This window comes from Canis lupus, chromosome X, assembly GCF_048164855.1.
Source record: "Canis lupus baileyi chromosome X, mCanLup2.hap1, whole genome shotgun sequence".
Lineage (NCBI taxonomy): Eukaryota > Metazoa > Chordata > Mammalia > Carnivora > Canidae > Canis > Canis lupus.
This window is the reverse complement of record NC_132876.1, coordinates 104,327,703-104,351,033: the sequence shown is the minus strand read 5'-3', so window position 1 is coordinate 104,351,033 and position 23,331 is coordinate 104,327,703. Positions and strand designations below refer to the sequence as shown.

The window sequence follows — 23,331 nt, the reverse complement described above, 5'->3', positions numbered from 1 at the left end:
AAATTGTTGATCGCCTCCCCCCACCCGCCCACTCCACAGCAGTTCTATATAACAAGCCCTTATTTATAACCTGTACCTAAAGAGGAAATGGTGTGCCATAGTGGTTGAGAAGGGGGCTTAGGGGTTAGAGGATCTAGGTTCTAGCTATTTGGACTTGGGCAAACCATTTAACCCTTTTCAGCCTTTGTTTTCCCATCTGTAAAATGGAGAAAATAACAGTACTCACAGGACTGTTATAAGGATCAAATGAGATCATGCAAGTAGAGTTTGGCACACTGCCTGATGGTGCTGAATAATTAATCGTTCGTGTGATTTAACAGAGCTTTTCACTATTTTTTTCTAATCCTCTTCCAAGGAAAATAGATCAGTTATATAAAGAGCTCATTGTTCTGCTGCACACCTTGGTAGTTTTAAGTAAGCAAGTTTGGGATTAGACATGAGGGTGAACTGAATTCCTCTACCCACTCCTCACTCTCTTACTCCTTTATTTTATTGGTTTTCATAGCACATATCACAATACCTGTTGTGGGTTGAGTTGTGCTCTCCCAAAAGGTATGCTGAGATCTATGCTAGTTGCTAGGGCTGCCATAACAAATACCATAGACTGCAGGGCTTGGATGACAGACATTTATTTCCTCACAGTTCTTAAGGCTGGAAATCCAACCTCAAGGTGTAGGCAGAGTTAGTTTCTTCTGAAGAGTTTCTCCTTGGCCTTTAGATGGCTCTCTTCTTCCCCTTTCTTCCCACCATCATTCCTCTGCATGTGTCTGTGTCCTAATTCCCTCTTCTTTTAAGGCCACCAGTCCCATTGGATTAGGGCCCCACTCCAGTGACTTCATTTAAACTTAATTGCTTCTTTAAAGGCCCTTTCTCCAAATACAGTTACATTCTGAGATACTAGGGGTTAGGACTTTATTTTTTTATTTTTTTATTTTTTTGGGGTTAGGACTTTAATGTGAATTTGGGGGGAGGGTGCAATTCAGCCCATAACAAAGTCCTAACCTCTGGTATCCATGAATATGACCTTATTTGGAAATAGGACCTTTGCAGATGTAATCAAATTAAGATGAGGTCATGCTGGATAGAGTAGACCCTAAATCCAATGACTGGTGTCCTCAGAAAAAGTGATCCAGAAACATGGAAGAGACATCCAGAGAAGAAGGCCGTGTAAAGATGGAGGCAGAGATTGTAGATATGTTGCCACGAGGCAAGGAATGTGAAGGACTGCTGACCACTGCCAAAAGCTAGAAGAAATCAGGAAGAATTCTTCCTTAGAGCCTCCAGAGGGAACATGGCCTTGCTGACTTCTTGATTTCAGACTTCTGGCTGCCAGAACTGTGAAAGGATAAATTTCTGTTGTTTTAAGCTATGCATTTTGTGGCAATTTAATATGGAAGCCGTGGCCAGCTAATACATTATCTGACATTATATATTTGTTACTTGTCTTCTCTATCTTCTACTGGAATATAAGTTCCATGAGGTCAGGGATTTGCCTGTCTTGTATTGCTAGCCTAATGGATATTGAATGAATGAATGAATGAATGAATGAGGGGAATTTACAAGAAGAGAGTGAGGAACAGGGATGGAGAAAGAAAAAGGAGTGGAAAGCCCTGAAAAGGCAAATGATCATGAGTCTCAAACATAGTTGACCCTTGAACAACATGGATTTGAATTGCACAAGTCCACTTAAATGTGGATTTTTTTTCAATAAATATATTGGGCGTTTTTTTGAAGATTTGCTGCAATTTAAAAAAACTCACAGATGAACCACACAGCCTAGAAAAATAGAAAAATTTAGGAAAAAGGCATTATTTTAAGAATATAGTATATAACACATATACAAAATATGTGTTAATTCACTGTGTTATCAGTAAGCCTTCTGGTCAACAGTAGGCTATTAGTACTTTAGTTTTTGGGGAGTCAAAAATTATATTTGGATTTTCCACTGTGAGGGACGTTGGTGCCCCTAAACCTTGCGTGTTCAGGGGTCAACTGTGTACTAGTCTACTATTGAGTGGAATTCTGGTGGAGCTGGGAAAGGAATTGAGTCCAGTTTGATGTGGCAAGAAATAGAGACAAAATATGGAAATTGGGGCCAGAGGAATACTGGGAACTTAAACCCCTACTGAACAGAAATTGAGGGGATTGCATTGGACTTTCATGGGTCATGGAAATAGCAAGGCCCAAACCAATTACACCTCAATCCCCAAGGAACAAGAGGGCCACCTGACTTCTGGTTAACAGATAAGACAGGGATCCCTGGGTGGCACAGCAGTTTAGCGCCTGCCTTTGGCCCAGGGCGCGATCCTGGAGACCCGGGATCGAATCCCACGTCGGGCTCCTGGTGCATGGAGCCTGCTTCTCCCTCTGTCTGTGTCTCTGCCTGTCTCTCTCTCTCTCTGATGTGACTATCATAAATAAATAAAAATTAAAAAAAAAAGAAAACAGATAAGACATGTCGTCTCCTAGATCTATCCTCCATGTCCCCTACATTTTCCCATGACATTTATCTTTTTGTCAATTTTCTCTGAGTTTGTGTAAGATTTCTCAAACTCATTCTAATCCTCTAGTTTAGTTCTCTGCAGTAGTCTACCTAGCTCTCCACTATATATATATATTTTTTTTCATCTGCAAGCAATCTTTCTTGACCTTAGGTGGTTCTGTTTTTAGAAATGAAATGTCATTTCAAATGTTAGTATAGTTCCAAAAGATAGATTTTTTTTATATTGTTCTCCTTTACTTTTTTTTTTTTTTTTTTTTACTTTTTATTTATGATAGTCACAGAGAGAGCAAGAGAGAGAGAGGCAGAGACATAGGCAGAGGGAGAAGTAGGCTCCATGCACCGGGAGCCCGACATGGGATTCGATCCCGGGTCTCCAGGATCGCGCCCTGGACCAAAGGCAGGCGCTAAACCGCTGCGCCACCCAGGGATCCCGTTCTCCTTTACTTTTGAAAGAAGTTCCTTAAAACTTTTTTGTTCCCAATCTGTACAAGGTCTTCGTATTTTGATCTCTTGACTCTCTCTCTCTCCATTCAGTAAGATTTTTCTACTTGTTCTTCCTGATATCTATGCTTAACAATTACTGAGATTGACATGTTTGTGTCCCAGTTAAAATGTTTTAATCTAAGGCACAAAGAAAAGCTTGTATTGTCTATTGTTTTCCTTTGATAAATTGGGGTTTCATTTTAGTGTGAGGAATAGGAAGAATGTTTTACAAAGGAGACAGACATGGGGCAGGGAACCTGCAACATAATGATGTATAAGAAGTATATATTTGGTCATCTGAATGGTTTGTTTGGTTTTTATCCCCAGTTCCTGAAAATGCTTCAGAGCCATGAAGGTAAAACAGGTGTCTTTTTATTAATGAAAGTGCTTGTGGACCCCACCCAAGGTGGGGGCTGGTTACTAGGAGAACCAACCATGTGATCAGGGGGTTGAAAGTTTTCAGTTCCAACCTCCACTTCCACCTTTGGGGAAGGGAGAGGGGCCTGAGGTTGAATCAGCCACTGCATAATAACTTAGTCAGTCATAACTGTGTAATGAAGCCTCCATAAGAACTCAAGAGGGCAGCTTTTTGGGCCTTTCTTCAGACAGTTTTGCATGAACATTTGCACATGTTATTGAGCTGGGTTCCAAGGTCTTCAAGGACAGAAGTCCTTTGCGACCTTTGCCCTATGTATCTCTTCATCTGGCTGTTGAATGGTATCCTTTGTCTTATGCTTTAAAAAACTGGTAAACATAAGTGTTGCCTTTAGTTCTGTGAGCTGTTCCAGTAAATTAACAGAACCTAAGGAGGAGGTCACTGGAACCTCCAATCTGTAGCTGATTGGTCAAACAACCTAGGGTTTGTGCCTGGCATCTGAAGTGGAAGATAGGGGGCAATCTTATAGGATCGAATGTTTGACCAGTGGGATCTGATGGTGTCTCTTGGTAGGTAGTATCAGAGTTGCAATGAGTTCTCAGACTCCCTGTTGGTGTTTGAGAATTGCTTGGTATTGTGTGGGAGCAAAGCCCGCCCCCCCTCAAGTTGGAATTGGCTCCGGGCACCCTAAAAGAAAAGCAACCTGCTAGGCCAAGTATTTTATCTTCCACGTTTGTTGTAGCAAATGGTAGGTCCTGACCCAATTCTTCCAATCATGATTGTCCTTGTTAACAGTCTTCTAGCATAATGCCTTTGCTTTTCTCAGTCCCTTTGTCTAACCTTGCTGAGCCTGATGGTGATATCCACTGGTTTCTTTCTGCCCCATATACAAGTACTTGTATACTTCTGGAAATATTTGGGTTTTCTCTTTCTCATGTGGCCCATAGCTTACTTGTTCCTATTTAGAGCTGCTCTGACTTCAGGAGCTTTTTTTAAAAAATATTTTATTTATTTATATTCATGAGAGACACACAGAGAGAGGCAAGGAAATAGGCAGAGGGAGAAGCAGGCTCCCTGCAGGAAGCCTGGTGCAGGACTTGATCCCAGAACCCCAGGATCATGACCTGAGCCAAAGGCAGACACTCGACCACTGAGCCACCTAGGTGTCCTGACTTTGGGAGCTTCTGTGAAATTGTATCCAGTATTCTTCATGTGTTGGCCCGCTGATGAATCGTCTCCTTAACCCAGTCATCTACATAACATGCCACCTTCTCATGTTTCCCAGGGTTGATACAGATTTTCCCATATTTTCTATTTCTTTGGATATCATGGTAGGAACTTGGGAGAGAAAGAAATGAATTGCATGGCATCAAATTGCCATCTTGAAATAAAATTGAGAAAATGATATGGCAGCTGGGACTTTTCTAGAGGAGGTAGGTCTGAGAGGGTATAAAGGATACACATGGTCTGGCATTAGAAAGTTATGGGTTTTAATCCCAGTTTGGCCTTCTTCTGGCTATATGTCCTTGGCTGTTTGATCTTTCTTTCTTACATCTCTGCTCTTCAGGAATGGAAAGCATCTGTCTAGATGGAAAAAATGAGAGAGGGCATAAGATGCTGAACTCAAGAACAGAGGCACATTAGAATGAAGGTGATCTGAATAGGGATGAGAACAAGGTGAGATACCGCAAATGTCATGGTTGCCTTTTTTACAGCCACTTCCTCTTTTTCTTGGTGAGAAGAGCCCAAATTTTTTCAGATATTTATGCCCCTTTATACAGATATGGTGGTCCTTCTTCTCTTGCAAAGTTTGGACATGAGTATGTGACACAGTGGCCAGAGAGTCATGAAGGAGACATTGTGGGGACTTCTGCAAAAGCTCTTCTTATTGTTGAAAAGAGAACAAGAGGTAGAAATGTCTCCTCTTCTTGCACTGGATGATTTTGCATGTGGCGTCATGAGCACAGGAGTGTGATTCTGAGGACAAGCTCCCTCCCAAGGATGAGCTTTTGGTCTTGGGATATTAGAGAGGAGAGGAGAAAACCAAAGTACTAGATGATGTTGCAAAGACCCTGAACTAATCAATCTTAAAATTTCTGTCTCTCTAGACTTCTTCAGTTAATAAACAATGGAACTGTGTGGATTTTCTTTTTTTATTTGCAACCCAGAGCATATGAAATGATACAAGAGAGACCAGTGTGAGTTTGGCTGGCCTGGGAAATAGATGTGGTTAGTCAGAGGGAGGAATACCATTAAAAGCTTTACAAAGCAGATAGCAGAGTTGAGGTTTGGTGTGGTGGAACACAGAGAGCTGCAGAAAATCTTAATAAACTGAAGTTGATGGATGTAGCCTTTTAAGCAAGAGTCACTTGAGAATGATAGGATGGCTGAGAAAATGAGTGGAAGAGTATGGACATAAAACTAGCTAAAGAATTTGGCAGTGGTCCAGGTATGAAACAATAGGCACTGGACCAGAGTCTTTTTATTAGAAGAAATCACTGGGTACTTTTGCTTTTGTTTCTCCTTCTTTTCTCCTGTAAGGCCTGGCGAGAAAGAACTTCCTTTTAGTGAGACAGGATGTCTATCTTTGGGCAAAGTCTTCAGTATAAGAGATGTTATCAAGGAGCAGATTGCTGGCTTACCAAGAAGAGAGATGAATGCCCAGCAAGTGGGAGATGGAGGAATAAAGATGAATTCTTTGTGAGATACCATGGTGATAGCAGTATCCCCATGTGCACTGTCCATACCCGTTCTGTGTGTTGCATTCCCGAAGGGGAGGGAGGAATCCATACTCTCCAGTGGCAGTTAGGGGCATCCAGCAGCACATGACATCTGCTTCTTCACTTGGGAAGCTTCTCAGGTGGGATTTATAAAGAAAACATATTTCTATGTAATTCTTAGCTCAGTGTGAAAAGCTATAAAATAGTGTCTTATATTCAGGTCCCATGTTAAGCGAGTCTGATATTTGCATATTTGGATTTAAGATAAAATAGTGTTCCATTGTAAAAATGTTCACCAACAGGTTACTTTAAATAGTAACTCTCGTGTACATTAGAATATAATTAAATTTTCAGTTGACTTTACTAGCAACATGTCTCTTTTGTAAAGTAAACTCCAACTGCAAAGAAAGTTATTTTCATGCTTGGTAAAGACACATTGTTCTAAATAATGATTACAATGGAGAAATTAGAAGACACACACAGCTTTTACCCAGCAGGAAGTGTATTTTGAGACTCAATAAATTTAAGCTAATCTGTTTTTTTTAAAAAAAAAAAAAAAGCACAATTTCTTCTCTATACAAATTGTATCAGTTAGAGATTTCATTTGGCAGAAAATCCCAGAAAAGCTGACAAACAGTGGTTTAAAAATTAATGGGATTATTTGTCTAACGCTTCAGAAGTCTGAGAGAAAACAGCTTGAGGATGCCATCAAGGAAAAAAATTCTTCCTCTCCTCCTGCTGTGCCCTCATAGCCAATGGCTGTTTCACTTTGAACCCTACCAAAGATACAGATAAATGGAGGAAGGAAGAGATAAAGGAGCACCAGTTGACTTTTACTTGTGTTTCATTGCACAGGCCTGAGTCCCATGGTCACTCCTAGAGGCGACATAGCCTGAGAAGGTGAGCTTTCAGCTGTCCTGCCTTTATAATAACAGAAGACAGGTAAGAAGGGGTTGGAATGATATTGAGCTGGATAATTTATAGTATATGCTTCAATGATGTTAGTTACTTTGAGAGAAGAAGGAATGTCATATAAGGACATGTCAAATGGCACATCAGACGGCAGACTGGCTAGATTTTGACACCACTACCTTAAAATACACTTATATGGTGTATTAGTCTGGTGTTGGCCAATGAAACAGCTATTCTAAATAATTTGCGAATACAGTGGTTTACTATAGGAATAAGAGCTTAGATGACTATTGACAAGCTGGGAGTACAAACGTAAGGAAAGCTGCAGCCCCTAGGAGGCCAAGGAAGCACACGTTGGAGACTTCAGCCAGAAGCACCAGAGCTCGAAAGCTTTTAGTAATTAGTGTGATCTTCAAAGTCTCTGAGAAGCTCCCACCTCCTGGCAAGAGCAATGAGGGAAGGCTTTTCCAGTGCAACAGGAGCCATGAGAACATAGTTTGGTCCTGCAGCAAAAAGCCAATGGGGCAGAAGTACCTTGGATTTTCTCTTTCCCCTACCCTTCAGTCTTGGGCCCGTACCTGCCATTGGCTGAACCAAGCCAGAAAAGCCAGTTAACTGCACACTGTTTTGGTCCATTTTGAGTTCCTTTATAAATTAGGAGAAAAGTGGGATAATTTGCAGAGATGAGGAACGATATTTAAGATCTAGAGATGAGGGTTAGTTCACTTTTCCTTTAGAAAATACCAAGGTTGGGATCCCTGGGTGGCGCAGCGGTTTGGCGCCTGCCTTTGGCCCAGGGCGTGATCCTGGAGACCCGGGATTGGATCCCACGTCGGGCTCCCGGTGCATGGAGCCTGCTTCTCCCTCTGCCTGTGTCTCTGCGCCTCTCTCTCTCTCTCTGTGACTATCATAAATAAATAAAAAAAAAATTTAAAAAATAAAAAATAAATAAATAAAAATAAAATACCAAGGTTGATGTAAAAGTTGTGGTGTTGGTTGGGGAACAGGTCCTTAGTTTAAGAGTTCTTTGATCCTCTGAAGAATTTATTATAAGCTTTAGAATACTGTCCTAAGTTTACTCAGGAATTTAGAGGCTAGAGTCCTGTATGTGCCTGGGGAAGTTGATATCTGTGACCATGCTAAGATAAGAGCTTCATACTGGTTTTCATCATTTATTTTAACATCTATAACTGGCAAGGTGATTTTATTGACTGTCTTCATGCTAGGTTATCTAAGGCAGCAATATCTGATTTTCCTGGTGAGCATTCTTAATGTTCAACTTGTCTTTGGGACATGTATGGAATGTGAAATTGGAATGCTGAGCCTTTTTGGGAAGTTAATTCATTTATAGCATGTTGCAAACTGCACACTCAAGTTCAGCTTTATTTTATTTTATTTTTAAAAGATTTTATTTATTTATTCATAGACACACACACACACACACACAGAGAGAGAGAGAGAGAGAGAGAGAGAGGCAGAGACACAGGCAGAGGGAGAAGCAGGCTCCATGCAGGGAGCCTGACATGGGACTCGATCCTGGGTCTCCAGGACCACACCCTGGGCTTCAGGTAGCACTAAACCGTTGCACCACCAGGGCTGCCCTCAAGTTCAGCTTTAAACATGGATCTGTACATTTGACAGACTCATAAAAATATCCTATAGTGCATTATGGTACATGAGATAAATCAGATGGAGAAAGACAAGTACTGTGTAATCTCACTCACATGTGGAACCTAAAAAAGCCGAACTCTGTGCTTGCTTCGGCAGCACATATACTAAAAAAAGCCAAACTCATAGAAACAGAGAGTAGAATGGTAGCTACCAGAGGCTTGGGGGCAGGGTCGGCCAGTTGGGGAGATGGTGCTTAAGCATACGAACTTGCAACCAGTAGATAAATAAGTCATGGAGAGCTAATGCACAGCATGGTGATTATAGACAATAATACTGTAATATAACTTTCAAAGTTGCCAAGAGGCTAGATCTTAATTGTTCCCACCACAAAAAAAAAAAAAAAAAAGAGATGACAATTATGCGATGTGATAGAGGTGTTAGTTAACTCCACGGTGGTAATCATATTATAGTATCCAAATCTGTCAGATCAACATGTCACACACCTCAACTTACACAGTGTTATGTGTCAATTGTATCTCAGTTTCAAAAAATGGCCTATAGTGGACAATGTCAGTGCTGTATCCAGATCCAAAGAAGTTTTTTTAAACATTTGGCTTCCAACCGCCAGCACCTGTGGCTCACTCTCTGCAGCCTGCCCCCATTCTTGTCCCTCACATGTAAAGAGAGAACTGCCTAGGAATTTGTGTTCCCCTGGTGTGCCTCTCAGCTAATGAGGGCTACAGTGTGAATAGTCCAGCTCCCTTATCTCTCTGGTCAGGGTAACTCAGGAGGAACTTAAACCCCAGAGCCCCACCTTGGGACTCTGTCATGTCAAGCTGACATGACACTATGGAACTGGGCCGGCTGGAGACCACTTCCTTGTTTGGCCTTGGAATTCTGATTACTATATGATAGATTACTGCAAAACTTAGCAGCATAAAACAACAGTGGTGTCTTAATGCAGTTTCTGAGGATCAGGAATATGGGAGTGGTCAGCCTGATGGTTCTGGTTTAGGGCCTCTCATGGAGTTGTAGTTGAGCTGTCAGCTGGGAATGTCCTCATCTGAAGCTGGAGAATCTACTTCCAAGGTCATTGACATAGCTATTGGCTGGAGACCTCAAGTCCTTGCCATGTGTGTCTTTATGTGGGACTGCTTGAGTGCCTTTAAGACATGGCAGCTGGACCCTCTCAGAGCTAGTGAGAGAGAGCGAGCAAGCCAGTGAGCGTGAGCACGCCCAAGATAAAAGTGGCAGTCTTTTATAACCTAGTCTTAGAAATGATGTACCGTCACTGCTGTCGTGTTCTGTTGCACATAGAATCCAACCCTGGTACTCTACGGGAGAGGACCGCACAAGGGCATGCATAACAGGTGGTGGGAACCCCTGGGGACCATCTTGAGGGCTGACTGTCACACTTGCTCTTTCTTCCCTGTTTCTTGCTCCCTCCTCTCCCTGACTAGTTTCCTATGGCAGAACTTCCTTAAGCAATTACCTATAGACTAAATCTTGCCTTAGAATCTGTTTCTGAGGAGCCTGGCCTAAATTTATGCTAATTCTTTGTCTAAAACAGGTCAGCAAGCTACAGTCAGTTTATTGAATCCAGTGTGTGGCCTGTTCCTCTATAGCTTGCAAGCTAAGACTGGCTTTAATATTTTTAAATGAAATCAACAGAAGAATAATTTTTGAAATTCTGAAAAAAAATCAGAAGAAGAATAATTCTTCATAATGTAGGAAAATTTTTATAATACATGAAAAGTATATGAGATTCAAATTTTATCATCCATAAATAAAGTTTTATTGGAACATATTTCTTTATGTTTTGCCTATGGCTGCGCTCACACTTCAATAACAGAGTTAAATAGTTGAGCCAGTTGCCACATGGCCCACTGGGCCTTAAATATTTATTATCTGGCTATTTACAGACAAAGTTCGCTGAACCCTGGTGTGAACATCATTCTTCCCAGTGTCCTGATGCCACTCTTAATTTTTTGTACTGTCCTTTTTGTCACTCCAGGTAGAAATGAAAATGAATTATTTAGGATTTTCCAGCCCCACTCTTCTGTAAGGCAAGGGGGGGGCTATATCTTTCTGCCGTGGGAGTCTGGTAGACAAAACGAAGCTCTTGCTTGGTTCTGTGTGTGCGCGCCAGTTGTCAGAACCATAAATGACTGTGGCTTGATTCTGAGAGGAGGGAATTTTTAAAATTATATTAAATAGGAATTTCAAATGACTTGGAGAGCAGCCCTTCAAATAGCTTTGATGCTTTATTAACACCCTGCTGTTTCATGTCCTGAAGTTTATTTCCAGAAGCAGGTAGAATTTGATTTTTGTTGGATCTTGGGGGAATTTAGTGATAATAAGATGCCATTCTATAACAAAGTGTTTCTTTGCCTATCAGGACGATATAAAAGGGGTAAATTAGTCAACTGAAAAATGCTTTGTAATCTCAATAAAATGTTTCTGCGTGTTCATGCTCTCATTATCTTCACCCAGGCCTCTGAGGCAGACGAGGTAGATTCAATTCCTGGTTTACTGATGAGGGAATGGATAAAATGCTGGATTATAACTCAGCTAATCACGTGGTGGTGAAGCTAGAGCGAGGATCTAGGCCTCTTGATTTGTAATCCAGTGTTCTTTCTACTCAACCACTTGACTGTTAGCCATGTACTGAGTATTTTTTGAAGCACAGTGGGAACTTACAGTGAAATAGTACTTACATTTAAATGCCACTTTAAACTTTCCCCTCCCACAAACATTTATTTTCTCCACTGAAATTAGTATATATTAGATTACTCTTGTTCATGCTGTCTTGTTTAGTAGCTGTCAAGTGAATTTCTATACACTTGAATTTTACATTATAATCGATGTAACACAATTGGTATCTAGAGGGAAAAACCTTTTATCTATGAACTCCTCCTTTATTGGTTCCAGGTTCCCTATGAAATTGAGCTAAAGCAGGAAACCCATTGTAATTTTGGGCTTTGACTAATAACTCTATATGCAAAGGATATTTTAGACATTTTCAAAGTTAAACGGGGAAGCGTCTTCTTGGTTTGGCAGGTCATTTGGGTTTTAAAAGGATGAGAAGCAGCACTTTTAGTGACACTGGAAAAAGTGTTTCACGGAAGAGTCTCAGGGTAGAAGCTGGCCTCATTTACTAACCTGGAAAATAGGGAAAACAATTTAAAGAATTTATCTCTATAATTTGTCTTACCATTTTGAGGATGTGTGAAGTCTCTTTTTCTGATTATAAACTTAGTATGTGCTCATTATAAAAAATATGGAAACTGCAGAGAGTTAACCTACCCAAGGGCATTTACTATAAATTAATATTTTCATGTATTTCCTTCTAGGTAATTTTTCTTTTCAGACTATCTTGCACACACTCAGGTGAGTCGTTTCGGTTGTTTTTCCTAGATTTTAGCACAGAGTCAACCTGGATACCGGGCTATAATGCCTTTCTCTCTTCTACAAGAATTTCACTTCTTGTCTAACTGGAAGTGCTTTTTCCCCCGAAGACAGCTTCTCATCATGTGTCAATATTTTATGCTGACAAATCCTCATATTTCTTCTCATTAGGATTATGAGTTCTGTAAGATGACTTAGAGAGGTCATTCTTTTCCCAGGCCCACGGGAATAATTTTGACTGACAGCCCTAAAAAGAGAATAAAGCGGTTTTGAAATTTTTTTAAGTATTAATTTTAATTCTGGTGCAGTTAACATACAGTGTTATATTAGTGTCGGGTGTACAAAACACTGATTCAGTAATTCCATACATCACCTGGTGCTCATCACAAGTGCCCTCCTTCATCCCCATGACCTGTTTCACCCATCCCCCACCCACCTCCTCTCTGGTAATCAGCAGTTTGTTCCCTGGAGTTAAGAATCTGTTTCTTGGTTTGTCTCTCCCTCCTTTTTTTTTTTTTTTTTTTTTAAGATTTGTTTACTTATTTGAGAGCATGAGAGAGAGTGCACATGCACGAGCAGGGGGAGGAGCAGAGGGAGAGGGAGAGTGGGAATCTCAAGCAGATTCCCTGCTGAACACGGAGCCTGACTTGGGGCTCCATCTCACGACCCTGAGATCATGACCTGAGCTCTGAGATCATGACCCCAGCCGAACTCAAGTATCAGATGCTCAACCGATGGAGCCACCCAGGCACCCCCCCTCTTATTTTTTCCCTTCGCTCATTTGTTTTGTTTCTTAAATTCCACATATGAGCAAAATCATATGGTATTTGTCTTTCTTTGACTGACTTATTTTGCCTAGCCTATTCTCTCTAGCTCCATCCATTGTTGTTGCAAGTGGCAACATTTCATTCTTTTTATTAAAGCTGTTTTTTAAAATTTGCCTTTAATCCTGTGCACATATTCTGTTGATGCATTTTGAACATCTTTTATTTTCATAATGAATCATTTAAAGGAGAGATCATCATGGACTTTTCCAGAGTGAATGACAAATTCTTTCCTTTGTAGTGGCTTCTTTTTTTAACTACTAATTTTCTTCTATAGTCTCATAAATATTCAATGTGTTGAAATTTTTAGTTTTTGACTAAAAAATCTAAGTCAATCTTGTGGGACGCATACATACACTCACATGCAGGCACACGCATCTTCAGTATAGTCTTTGCATGGTTTGGTGACCATGATTTGATATTCGTAAGTGTAAAACTCTTTAAGCCTTGTGTTTTTTAATAAGACCATGTCCCTCATTTTATGTATGAAGTTAGCAAGAGATTTTCTCCCCTCAACCCCCACCCCTCTATAAACTTACACAGAGGGTAAGATTCTATCTTTCCTGTTTGTGAGTATGTATATCATTGAAGATCAATTCACCAGTAGCATGGCAAGGATTCTACTGCAATGCACAAAGAATGTGGTGGCAAAGTTTGAAAAACTTGGGGCAATAATTATGGATAATTACACATGAGGGAAGAACTCAAATGTGTCCTTAGGCCTTTGAGGTATAGATGGAGGGTCTCCAATAGTTTCTATTATACCCCCGTAAGGCTTAGTGTCAGCATGACTTACAAGTGCCATTTTCTTTGGCTAGCATTTCCTCCTCCTCTTGCTAGTGGTCTTTACTCACATAGTTCCCATCATTGGGAAAGAAATATCGAAAGACAAATGTTTGAATTCACATACTAATTTAGTGAAGCTAGATGAAGACTCAAATGAATGTTTGTTTGATGTTAGTCTTTTAGGGTTGCCAAGCCATCTGCCTCATTCAGCAATGGTCTCATTATTTTTCCAGCTTATTCTGCATTTTGTTGATAGATTTATTTAATGGATTTTTCAGTTGCTGTTTGCCAATCTTGCTCCCTCTTTCAAAAAGCACCCAACACAACAAGAAATTATCTGTGATGGTCTTCCTGCATTCTGATACTGTTAGTAGGAGCCAGGTGGAGTCAGTTAGGAAGTTGAGATACCACTTTAGATGGAGACATCTTGCAACCAAGAGAGTTGACAGTTTAGTCTGGGAAAAAGCTTTCCAGAGGTCATTCTGCTTCACATGTGTGAGATGTTTTACTAGCTGGTGAGTCTAATTCTATGGAGTAAGTTGCTAACATCTTACTAGCTTTTTTAGCCCTGGGTCCTTTTAAAATTTTGTTATGGGGCAGAGGGAGAGGAAGAGCTGAAATCAAGAGTCAGTCGCTTAACTGACTGAGCTCCAACCTCTCCCCTTCCCCCCCCCCCCGGGTGCCCCTAGCCCTGGGTCCTCTTACAGTTCGGGAGTTAATATCTTACCCCCACATGAGCATGTGCTGGTTGCTAGAATCAGGATAATTATATTTGTCATCTACAGAGGTTTTAAAAATACATCTGTATTGATATATACTTATAGCCCATTTACTTCCAAAAAGTATTAAGATAGGTCACATGGAATAAAACTGAAAGTAGGATAATTATAAGGAAAAGATAAAATTCCCCAAGTTAGAGAGGTTAATTAAAAGAACAGTAATTTAAAGTTGTTATTAGTGGCATAAATTTGGAAGTTAGGGATCTGTGATGAACATTGGATAAGCTTCTTTTCAAAAAGGATATTTTACTATCAATTGTTAAAATAGATTTAATGACCTCATTAAAATATTATTTATAGGGTAGAAATGGGGTATCATAAAGTGGGTGATGGAGGGAGAGGTGTTCCTTTCTACTTCCCTCCTGGAAGAGGCCAGACCGGAAGTTATTTCTCCTTTTGGGGAAGGAGGGCTGAAATGGTGGGTTCCCCACCCTCTCCACTGTCTTCCCTTTGGACAGCCGAGGGAGGCAAAGCTAAGTGAAAATGGAGAAGCCCATTTGCTAGTTCTTTTATTTGAGAGTGATATTGTTTCGGTTTAACAATTCTACCTCAGAACTCACATATGTCTAGAGATTGTTCAGTTCTCTGTCACGTAGGTCCTATGGGGCACTAGTGAAGGAGAAGTGATTTTGAGTGGAGGGACTTCTGGGGGCAAGGATAACCACTGTTGGGTGTCCTGGAGATTGGGGCTTTGGAGAGTCACAGATCATTATGACAGGAAATGGGGGAAAAGGGTTGGCTTTCTATAAGGGCAGAGTGCGGAACAGAGGAAAGGAAAGGTGATCAGAAAGAAGGAAAGGCTTCCTGAAGAGTCCACTTTGCGCTTTTGCCTCAGGCCTTGGAGGGAGATAGGTCTGAGCTGCAGTTACCCTTGTGTGATACCGAGAATGTGCTCAGTGAGGCCCTTTGAATACTGCCAGGGGGGCCTCCACCTTTACAGCAGGAGGCCAATTAGCCAGGTGGTTGGTCACTCTACCCAGAACTACTCAGAAAATGAGGTGGCTCAGACCCAGCCACGGGTTGTCTGACTGGATTTCCTGGGCCTAGATTCTGGCAGGCTTTAAATTGGACCAAGCCCCTTAATTGGAGAGACGTCAGCAATTGCATGCATGCTGCTTAGCCCTTTCCCTTCAATTTGGGAGTCCCAGATGACCTGCCCAATATATTATTACCCTGGGGCATCAGTCCAACAATGCAACACCCAATGGATGAAGAGCCTTAGGGTTTGGGCAGAGTAGAAGCAGCCCCAGTAGCACTTACATCCTTTGGAGAAGTGGCCTGGACTCAACCAGCCCCGATTGCTCAGTGGGGCAGCCGAAGGCTTAGGATTTGTTGCCTGGCGGCACCAGTGCCTTACTGCATGCTGTCTGTGGACTTCCCAGCACCACGGAGGTGGTACTGCTTAAGGCTATTCTTGGCTCACCTCCCTGTGTAGCTCTCTTTCTCATGTTGCAGAGTTGTTTTTATTCCCACTACAGCCAGAAACACAGAGATTTAAATTTTTTTTTCCCTTGAGTTTAAAGGAAGAATGAAGAGTGTCATTTGGGGGCAATTGTGAAAAAAATACCAAAGTAAAGCAGGTCTCATAACTTGTAAGTCCTAAGCAGTGCTTTAAGGACTGAAAGCAGACCATGTTTATCTTCAAGTGACCCAATTTTCCATGTAGTTTGTGTTTTAGTTCTGGTCCTTAATATACATTTAAGAAGAACAAGAGAAAGAATGAATGAACAAATGAAAGGAAGAAGGAAGGAAAGAAAGTGGTATATATCTATATATCTATATCTGTGTATATATAGACTCCTATGCCTAATAGAGTTATGGAATCAGGATCAATATACATTACACATAGAATAAAAACTAAATATAAAATCAGAGGATTTCAGACTATTTCTACTTCATGTCTATATTATATTCATATGAGTTGGTAGAGTGAGGTATGTAATGTCTGGGATGATAGAGTGAGGAAGGAAGCCCTACCAGAGGCTGCACCCTCATCTAGAACAAATCTCTAGGATCCTTAAGTCTCTAATGGGAAAATGTCATAATTTAGTCATATACTTATTCCTTATTCCTTTAAGCTAAGTTTTGATAGGCAACTAAGAATTTTTGATAGCCAACTAAGAATTTTTCTAAAGAGGTTCTGTGTAACTAAGGATATTGACACCATTGGGCAAAGTTTAACTTGGTTGGATGAAAAACAGGTTTAGCCCAATGGCTGAAGGTAATTGCATTCTTCAGGAAATATGAATTATTCTATGTGAAAATGTAGTTCCTAGGGAATGGAGAGAGAGGCTTCCAAAGTTGACTGTTAAATAGATTCATAGACTGTTTACTCATCCAGGATTTTATAAGTGGTCAAACTACATAACTTTACTAAATAATGTGGTCCTCGTTGTTCTTAGTTTGTTTTCTCCATTCTACTTGCTCTGGGATCTATTTTCTGCCCCTCTCTGCCCTGACCTGAGTCCTGAAAGCTGACCACTAAGGCTTATATCACTTAAGCTCCCTTTCTAGCTGGCCTCTTGGGTTTAGCCAATGGGAGACACCAGTAGGAAAATAGAGAGGGGAGGAGAGAAATGATGTTTCCATGTTTTGAGCTGTGACACTGGCTTTGGGTCATTCTTTCATGACCACAGTTCCTCAGGTAAAGTCCATCCTTCACAGCTTCGTATCTCACTAGGTCCCTCTGACACCATCACTTCTTCTTCCAGCACCTTTGGGATAAGGGTAGAAACAGCTTCACATTATTGTTAAAGTCTGGGTGTTCAAATACTCTTAGTGATTCCCTTCACCATTTAATGCTTTTTGAAGTCTCTTGAGCTACGTGACTTAACTTTTTTCCTGTTGGGACCTTGACAGATATAAATGTGAAGTAACTTGTTGAAGACCACAATGCAAATTAATGGCAGGTTTGGTAAAACTCCTCCCAAGGACTCCAGATTTTTTTGGTCAGATGTTCTATGTATTTGACATCTTTGCCTGTTTGTTTCCTTTTAGGAAGCTTTTGAAGGAAAGGCTCTGAGATTGAGCAGCCATAAGTGCATTTTTTAAAAAATCGGGGCTGGCCTTGGGGAGGACTTCTGTCCAAGTACTAGAGCCTATGCAAGAAGGATTATGTTCTGCTGAGTCCTGTTTGCTCTATCTCCAAGCTGCATCGCAGATCTAGCCCGGATGTAAAAGAAGACAGTACGGCACAAGCAAGGATGGTGAAACCGAAGGCAAATGTTTTGAAATGAGAGACAAAGTGGTTTACCATTGTAGAGGAATTCCTTGAGTTCTTTGTCCTACTGAAATTTTTCAAGTTTAAGGCACGATTTACGTCTGGTAAACTTCACTGCTGTGGTTCGAGTTGTGACTCTAGTCTGTGAGTTTGGACAAACGCAGGCAGCCGTGTAACCTCCTACACAACCGAGACACAAACAGTTCTGTCACTCCGAATATTTCTGTCCAGCTGTCCATTTGTCGCTAGTCCCTCCCTGCCCCTCGGCCCCTGTCAGCCCCTCATCGTTTTAACATCCTTATAGTTTTGTCTTATCCAGGATGTAATTATAAATGAAGTCATACAGTATGTGGTCTTTGAGTCAGGCTTTTTTCACTTAGAATAAAACTGACTGACGAGGGTCATGTTTGGTTTTGCAAATCTCAGTAGTTTGTTTCATCACCTTCCTGACCGGTATTCCTCTCCGTTTAGGTGCCCCCGTATGTTTACTAGCCATTCCCCATCTCTCAGGGAGGGAAATTTTAGTTGTTTCCAGTTTGGGGATATTATGAATAAAGCTGCGGTCAAGTAGTCACACACAGGATTTTGTGTGAACATGGATTTCCATTTCAGCCAAGAGTGGGATTGCTGGGTCTTATGCTAAGTCCATACCTAACTTTATCCGAAACCTCCAGACTATTGCCCACAGTGTCTACCATTTTGCACCTCCGCCCTCAGTCCTGTTAACTTTTATTTTTAAAGAGTGGTGGACATCAGAACCATATGGATTGATATTTTCTTAAAATCTATTTTAAACAGAAATGATTTGATGGAACAAGTTTTCTTTTTTTTTTTCTTTTTTTTTTGGAACAAGTTTTATATTTTATTTCACAGTGCTTGGCAAATACCAAAATGTGTTTTCCAAGCTTAATCTGCCTAGGCTCTGCTCTTTCAAAAGGCGAGCCCATGTACGTAAAGAGAACTTTTTGGGCCATCCGGACATAAGGCGAGTGATGAGGATGACAAACAGCTGAGGAGCCTTTGAAAGCGAATCCCAGCTTCCCGCTTTGGTGAAGGTGTCCTAATCGTTAGGGATACATAGAACTTCGGGGCTCTCCTTCTTCCTGTGGAAATAGGATGGCCACAGAATATGGAGAACAATGATGCCGGGACGAGGACTCTTCCCTTGTCATTCGTCCGTGGCAGAGCTGTTAGGAGATTTCCAGGTGCTTGGAATGCAGTTGGTGCCCAGCTAGTCTGTTTCTTAGTTTGAAGCAGCCTATTGATTTTGCTATTGTTGAGCTCCACGGCCAGAGAGATGGATGGTGCATGTTAACAACAAAGCACAACAGCCTCCCCTTCCTGCGACCTGCCGCTGCTGGCTGCGTAGGGGGTAGCTGCCTAGTAGATGTGAATAATTGATTTTTCAGCTGGCACCCCAGCGCCAGCCATTTTCATCAGTCAGCAGGTGAGGACACTCTGCAGCTTCTGACCGTCCCTGGCTCTGAGCATGTGACAGCTTTGCTTAAGAAGGCCTGCGATGCCGTGACTGTTAATTGCTTGCACTTACGAAGTGAGTTTTCCTGGGCTCTCATCCTCTCTCCTCAAACCCATTTGAAAGTATGTATTATTGGGCTGCCTTTTTCCCCCTTGAATTGGATTGGCTGATGAGCTCTGGGGAGCAGTGATTTGTCATCTCTGTCATTATTTTCAGCCCTCAGACGATGGGGATTAGGCAGCCAACCAGGCTGGGGATATGGTGTTGGAGGCCATGAAGCGCTGACCACTGGGTCATTCCGAGTATCAAATAGCCCTTACTGTGTAACAGTAAATGTTCTCCTTGTGTTTCTGGCAAAATCAATCACATAGGTGTTCACTGAGATGAGGAACAGAAGAGTCTTCTTGCTTGTAGTTTTTTTTTTTTTTTAAAGGGAATCATTTTAGGGCTTGGAAAGAGTTTAGTGCTCTAAACTTCTAGAAGTAAGGGGATTGGCTTTTTTTTTCTCTAATTATAGAAGTAATGCGTTAAGAGTTCTACAAAAGCTAAAGTAGGGGCACCCGGGTGGCTCAGTGGTTGAATGTCTGCCTTCGGCTCAGGTCCTGATCCCAGGGTCCTGGGATCAAGTTCTGCATCAGGCTCCCCACAGGAAGTCTGCTTCTCCCTCTGCCTATGTCTCTGCCTCTCTCTCTGTGTCTCTCATGAATAAATAAATAAAATCTTAAAAAAAAGAAAGTTAAAGTATAACATTATAATGATTTAAAAAATCCTCCATGACTCTATGTATACACAGATTTAAAAAACAACAGGATTATTATCTTTAAACAGTTTTGGAAACTTACTGTTTTTCTTAACAGTATTTCATAACCTTCTTTTTATGTCAGATAATGGAAATATACATCATTACTTTTAAAAACAAAATAATATTCCTTATATTGAGGAATCATAGCATATTTACTCAATCTTCCATTTTCCCCATATTTTAATAAATATTATAAACAATGCAATAATAATTTTCTTTAACCTGCATTTTCATGTGCTTGTCTGATTATATCTTCGGGAAAGTGACTAGAAGTAAAATTGCTGGATCAAACTCTATGCATATTTGAGTGGTTGAATGGTATATCTATATCAAAATGGTCCTCCAGGAATATTTTATCACTTCATCTTCTTACCAGCAAGGAGATAATATCTATGGGTATTATCATTCTTTTCATCTTTGCTAAACTGGCCAGGAGACAAATGATATCTCATTAGAGTTCTTATGATTCATAGTGAAGATGAACACTTTTCATATTTTATAGGCCATTTACATTTCCCTTTTGTGAACTGTTGGTTCATAGCCCTTGTCCATAGCAAATGGTATATTTTTCTGCTTCTTTTTTATTTGCAAGAGTTTTTAACATACCAATGATATTAAGCCTTTGTCACATTTATTTTGCGTATGTCTTCCAGGTTTTTTTTTTTTTTTTTTTTGTCTTCCAGGTTTTCTATAGAGCTTAGTAATTTAGAATTTAGACCCCAGAACCATTACTGTTGTGGATTCAAATACAGGCTATGGTACTTACCACTCTACCTTGGTATCTTATACAACCATTCTGTGCCTTAGTTTGCTCACCCTCAAGTAGGGAAAATAATGGTATCTATTTCATAGCGCTATTAAGATCAAATGAGTTAAAATCTGCAAAGTGCTTAAAATGGTATACTTGGTGCTTAATAAGCACTGTCCATACTTTTTATTACTTTTTAATGTGATGTATTTCTTTGTTATACAAGTCTCTTAAATTTGTATATATTCAAAGTGATCAGTCTTTCCATCTATGATTTCTGCCTGTGGATCATGCTTAAAAAGATCTTCACCTGGGGATCCCTGGGTGGTTCAGCAGTTGGCCCCTGCCTTTGGCCTAGGGTGTAATCCTAGAGTCCTGTGATCGAGTCCCGTGTTGGGCTCCTTGCGTGGAGCCTGCTTTTCCCTTTGCCTGTGTCTCTGCTTCTCTCTCTCTCTCTCTCTCTCTCTGTGTCTCATGAATAAATAAATAAAATCTTTTTTTAAAAAAAGATCCTCACCTAAATATCATTAAAAAAGAAAAACTTCACCTGTATTTCCTATTCGTACACCTTTTAACATTCAAATCTTAAATCCATTTGACAGAAAAAAACTCTAGCCCTTCCTTTTGTGGCCTTGTGTATTGGCAAAGCTGAATTTATAATCATCTTGGATATGACTTATGGTGATAGCTGTTCAGTATAATTCCTAATGCAGCATTTCGTTCAGGGAGATTATTAATGTATTTGACAATCACAGTAAGGCAAGTACCACAGTGTCTCTCCATGGAAAAATTTGAGTTTGGTGCAGTTGAAAGATTGAGGTGTGCAATTCTAGAGAATTTCATTTCAGCAGTGTCATTTTTCATTAGGTTTAAATGATACAGAAGTAGATATTTGATCTGAGTGTAGGATGAAAAGTATGGCCACAGGGCTTTGCACTTTAACCTATTACAGAGTGGAATCTATTGTCCCACCCCTTGAGTCTGAGTTGGCCATGGCCCAGAGCCTTTCTTTGTCTTCTTGAGTACTGCCGTGGGATCACCATTCCATGAAGAAGTCTTGGATGAAGGACGACATGGAGAGAGAGGCCCAGCTATGGTATCAGTCCCATCTGAGCACAACTCATCTGCTAGCCAAACACGGTTGCACAACAGAGTCCAGGAGAGATACCAGAAGCACTACCTAGTCAAGCTGCAGAATTGTGAAACATAACTCATTGTTGTTTTAAGCCTCTGAGGTTATGAGGTAGTTGGTTTCTGTTAATACATTGAATGTGTGATTCTAGAAGTTTTCAATTTCAGCTGTGCATGTTTGTCTCAGTTCAGACTGCTATAACAGGAACACCATAGCCTGGGTGGCTTAAACAGAAAACATTTATTTCTCATAGTTCTGGAGGCTGGGAAGTCTAAGATCAAGGCAGTGGCAGATTCAGTGGTTTGGTAAGAACCTGCTTCCAGATTCATAGATGGTCAGATTTACACCATGTCCTCATGTGGTAGAAGAGATGAGGGAATTCTCTGGGGTCTCTATAAGCGCAGTAGTCACCTCTGGAACTTCCCAAAGGCCTGCCTCCTACTGTTATCACACTGGGATTAAGTTTCAACTCAATTCAACTTCAGTTTTGAGGAGACACAAACATTGAATCCATAGCAAAATTTTCATCAAGAGTTTATGGCAGACAAACTGGAAAGAGCCAAGATGTCCATCGACAGATGAATAGATGAAGAAGATGTGGTATATACATACACTGGAGCGTTACTCAGCTATCAGAAAGGATGAATACTTACCATTTATAGCAACGTGGAATTGGAGGGTATTGTGCTGAGTGAAATAAGTCAATCAGAGAAAGATAATTATCATGTGGTTTCATTCATGTGGAATATAAGAAACAGTGCAGAGGATCATAGGGGGAGAGAGGAAAACTGGGAAGAAATTAGGGAGATAAACCATGAGAGTCTCTTAACTATAGGAAACAAACTGAGGGTCACTGGAGGGGAGTCAGGTGGGGGGATGGGGTAACTGGGTGATGGGCATTAAGGAGGGCACGTGATGTGATGAGCACTGGGTGTTCTATGCAACTGATGAATTATTGAACTCTACATCTGAAACTAATGATATGTTGGCTAATTGAATTTAAAAAAAGTTTGTGACAGAAGAGAAATCTAAGGCTTTAACAAAATTCTCATCTCTAATTGCCAGTCAAAATCTATCTTAAAATTGTCTAGCCTCAATTGTGGGGGGCTGTATTTTGGAGGAAGAGTACAAGGGTGCTATTAGAACCAAGCCAATGCTTATGGAGAGCTCCTTGGACTAGCTGTGACCTTCTTACATCCATAAGTTGCTTGTTGTGATTTCTTTTTTTTAAGGTTTTATTTATTTATTCATAGACAGAGAGAGAGAGAGAGAGAGAGAGAGATAGGCAGAGACACAGGGAGAGGGAGAAGCAGGCTCCATGCAGGGAGCCTGACATGGGACTCCATCCTGGGTCTCCGGATCACGCCCTGGACTGAAGGTGGCGCTAAACCACTGAGCCACCCAGGCTGCCCACTTGTGATTCCTTACGTTGGGCTCTTACCAAGTGTCAGGTAGTGTTCTGATTCAAAATTCCTAAACCTGTTGTCTCTTGAGGTTCTGAAATTGCCCAATGATTTGAAGTTTGAATCAAGAAACCTTTCCAATGCAGT

The 23,331-nt window shown here is 40.8% G+C and overlaps 1 long non-coding RNA gene across 2 annotated transcripts in view; it reads left to right on the top strand.

The window, feature by feature from the left end:
* Nucleotides 1-23,331, top strand: part of LOC140627481 (uncharacterized) — a 56,967-nt gene that overhangs the window by 13,597 nt on the left and 20,039 nt on the right. The window contains exon 2 of one of the 2 annotated variants that reach the window (XR_012026196.1): nucleotides 6,938-7,024. This is a non-coding gene — a long non-coding RNA (uncharacterized lncRNA). Of the gene's footprint in view, nucleotides 1-6,747; nucleotides 7,025-23,331 lie in introns of those variants that run through there. The other variant, XR_012026195.1, reaches the window with a different exon arrangement.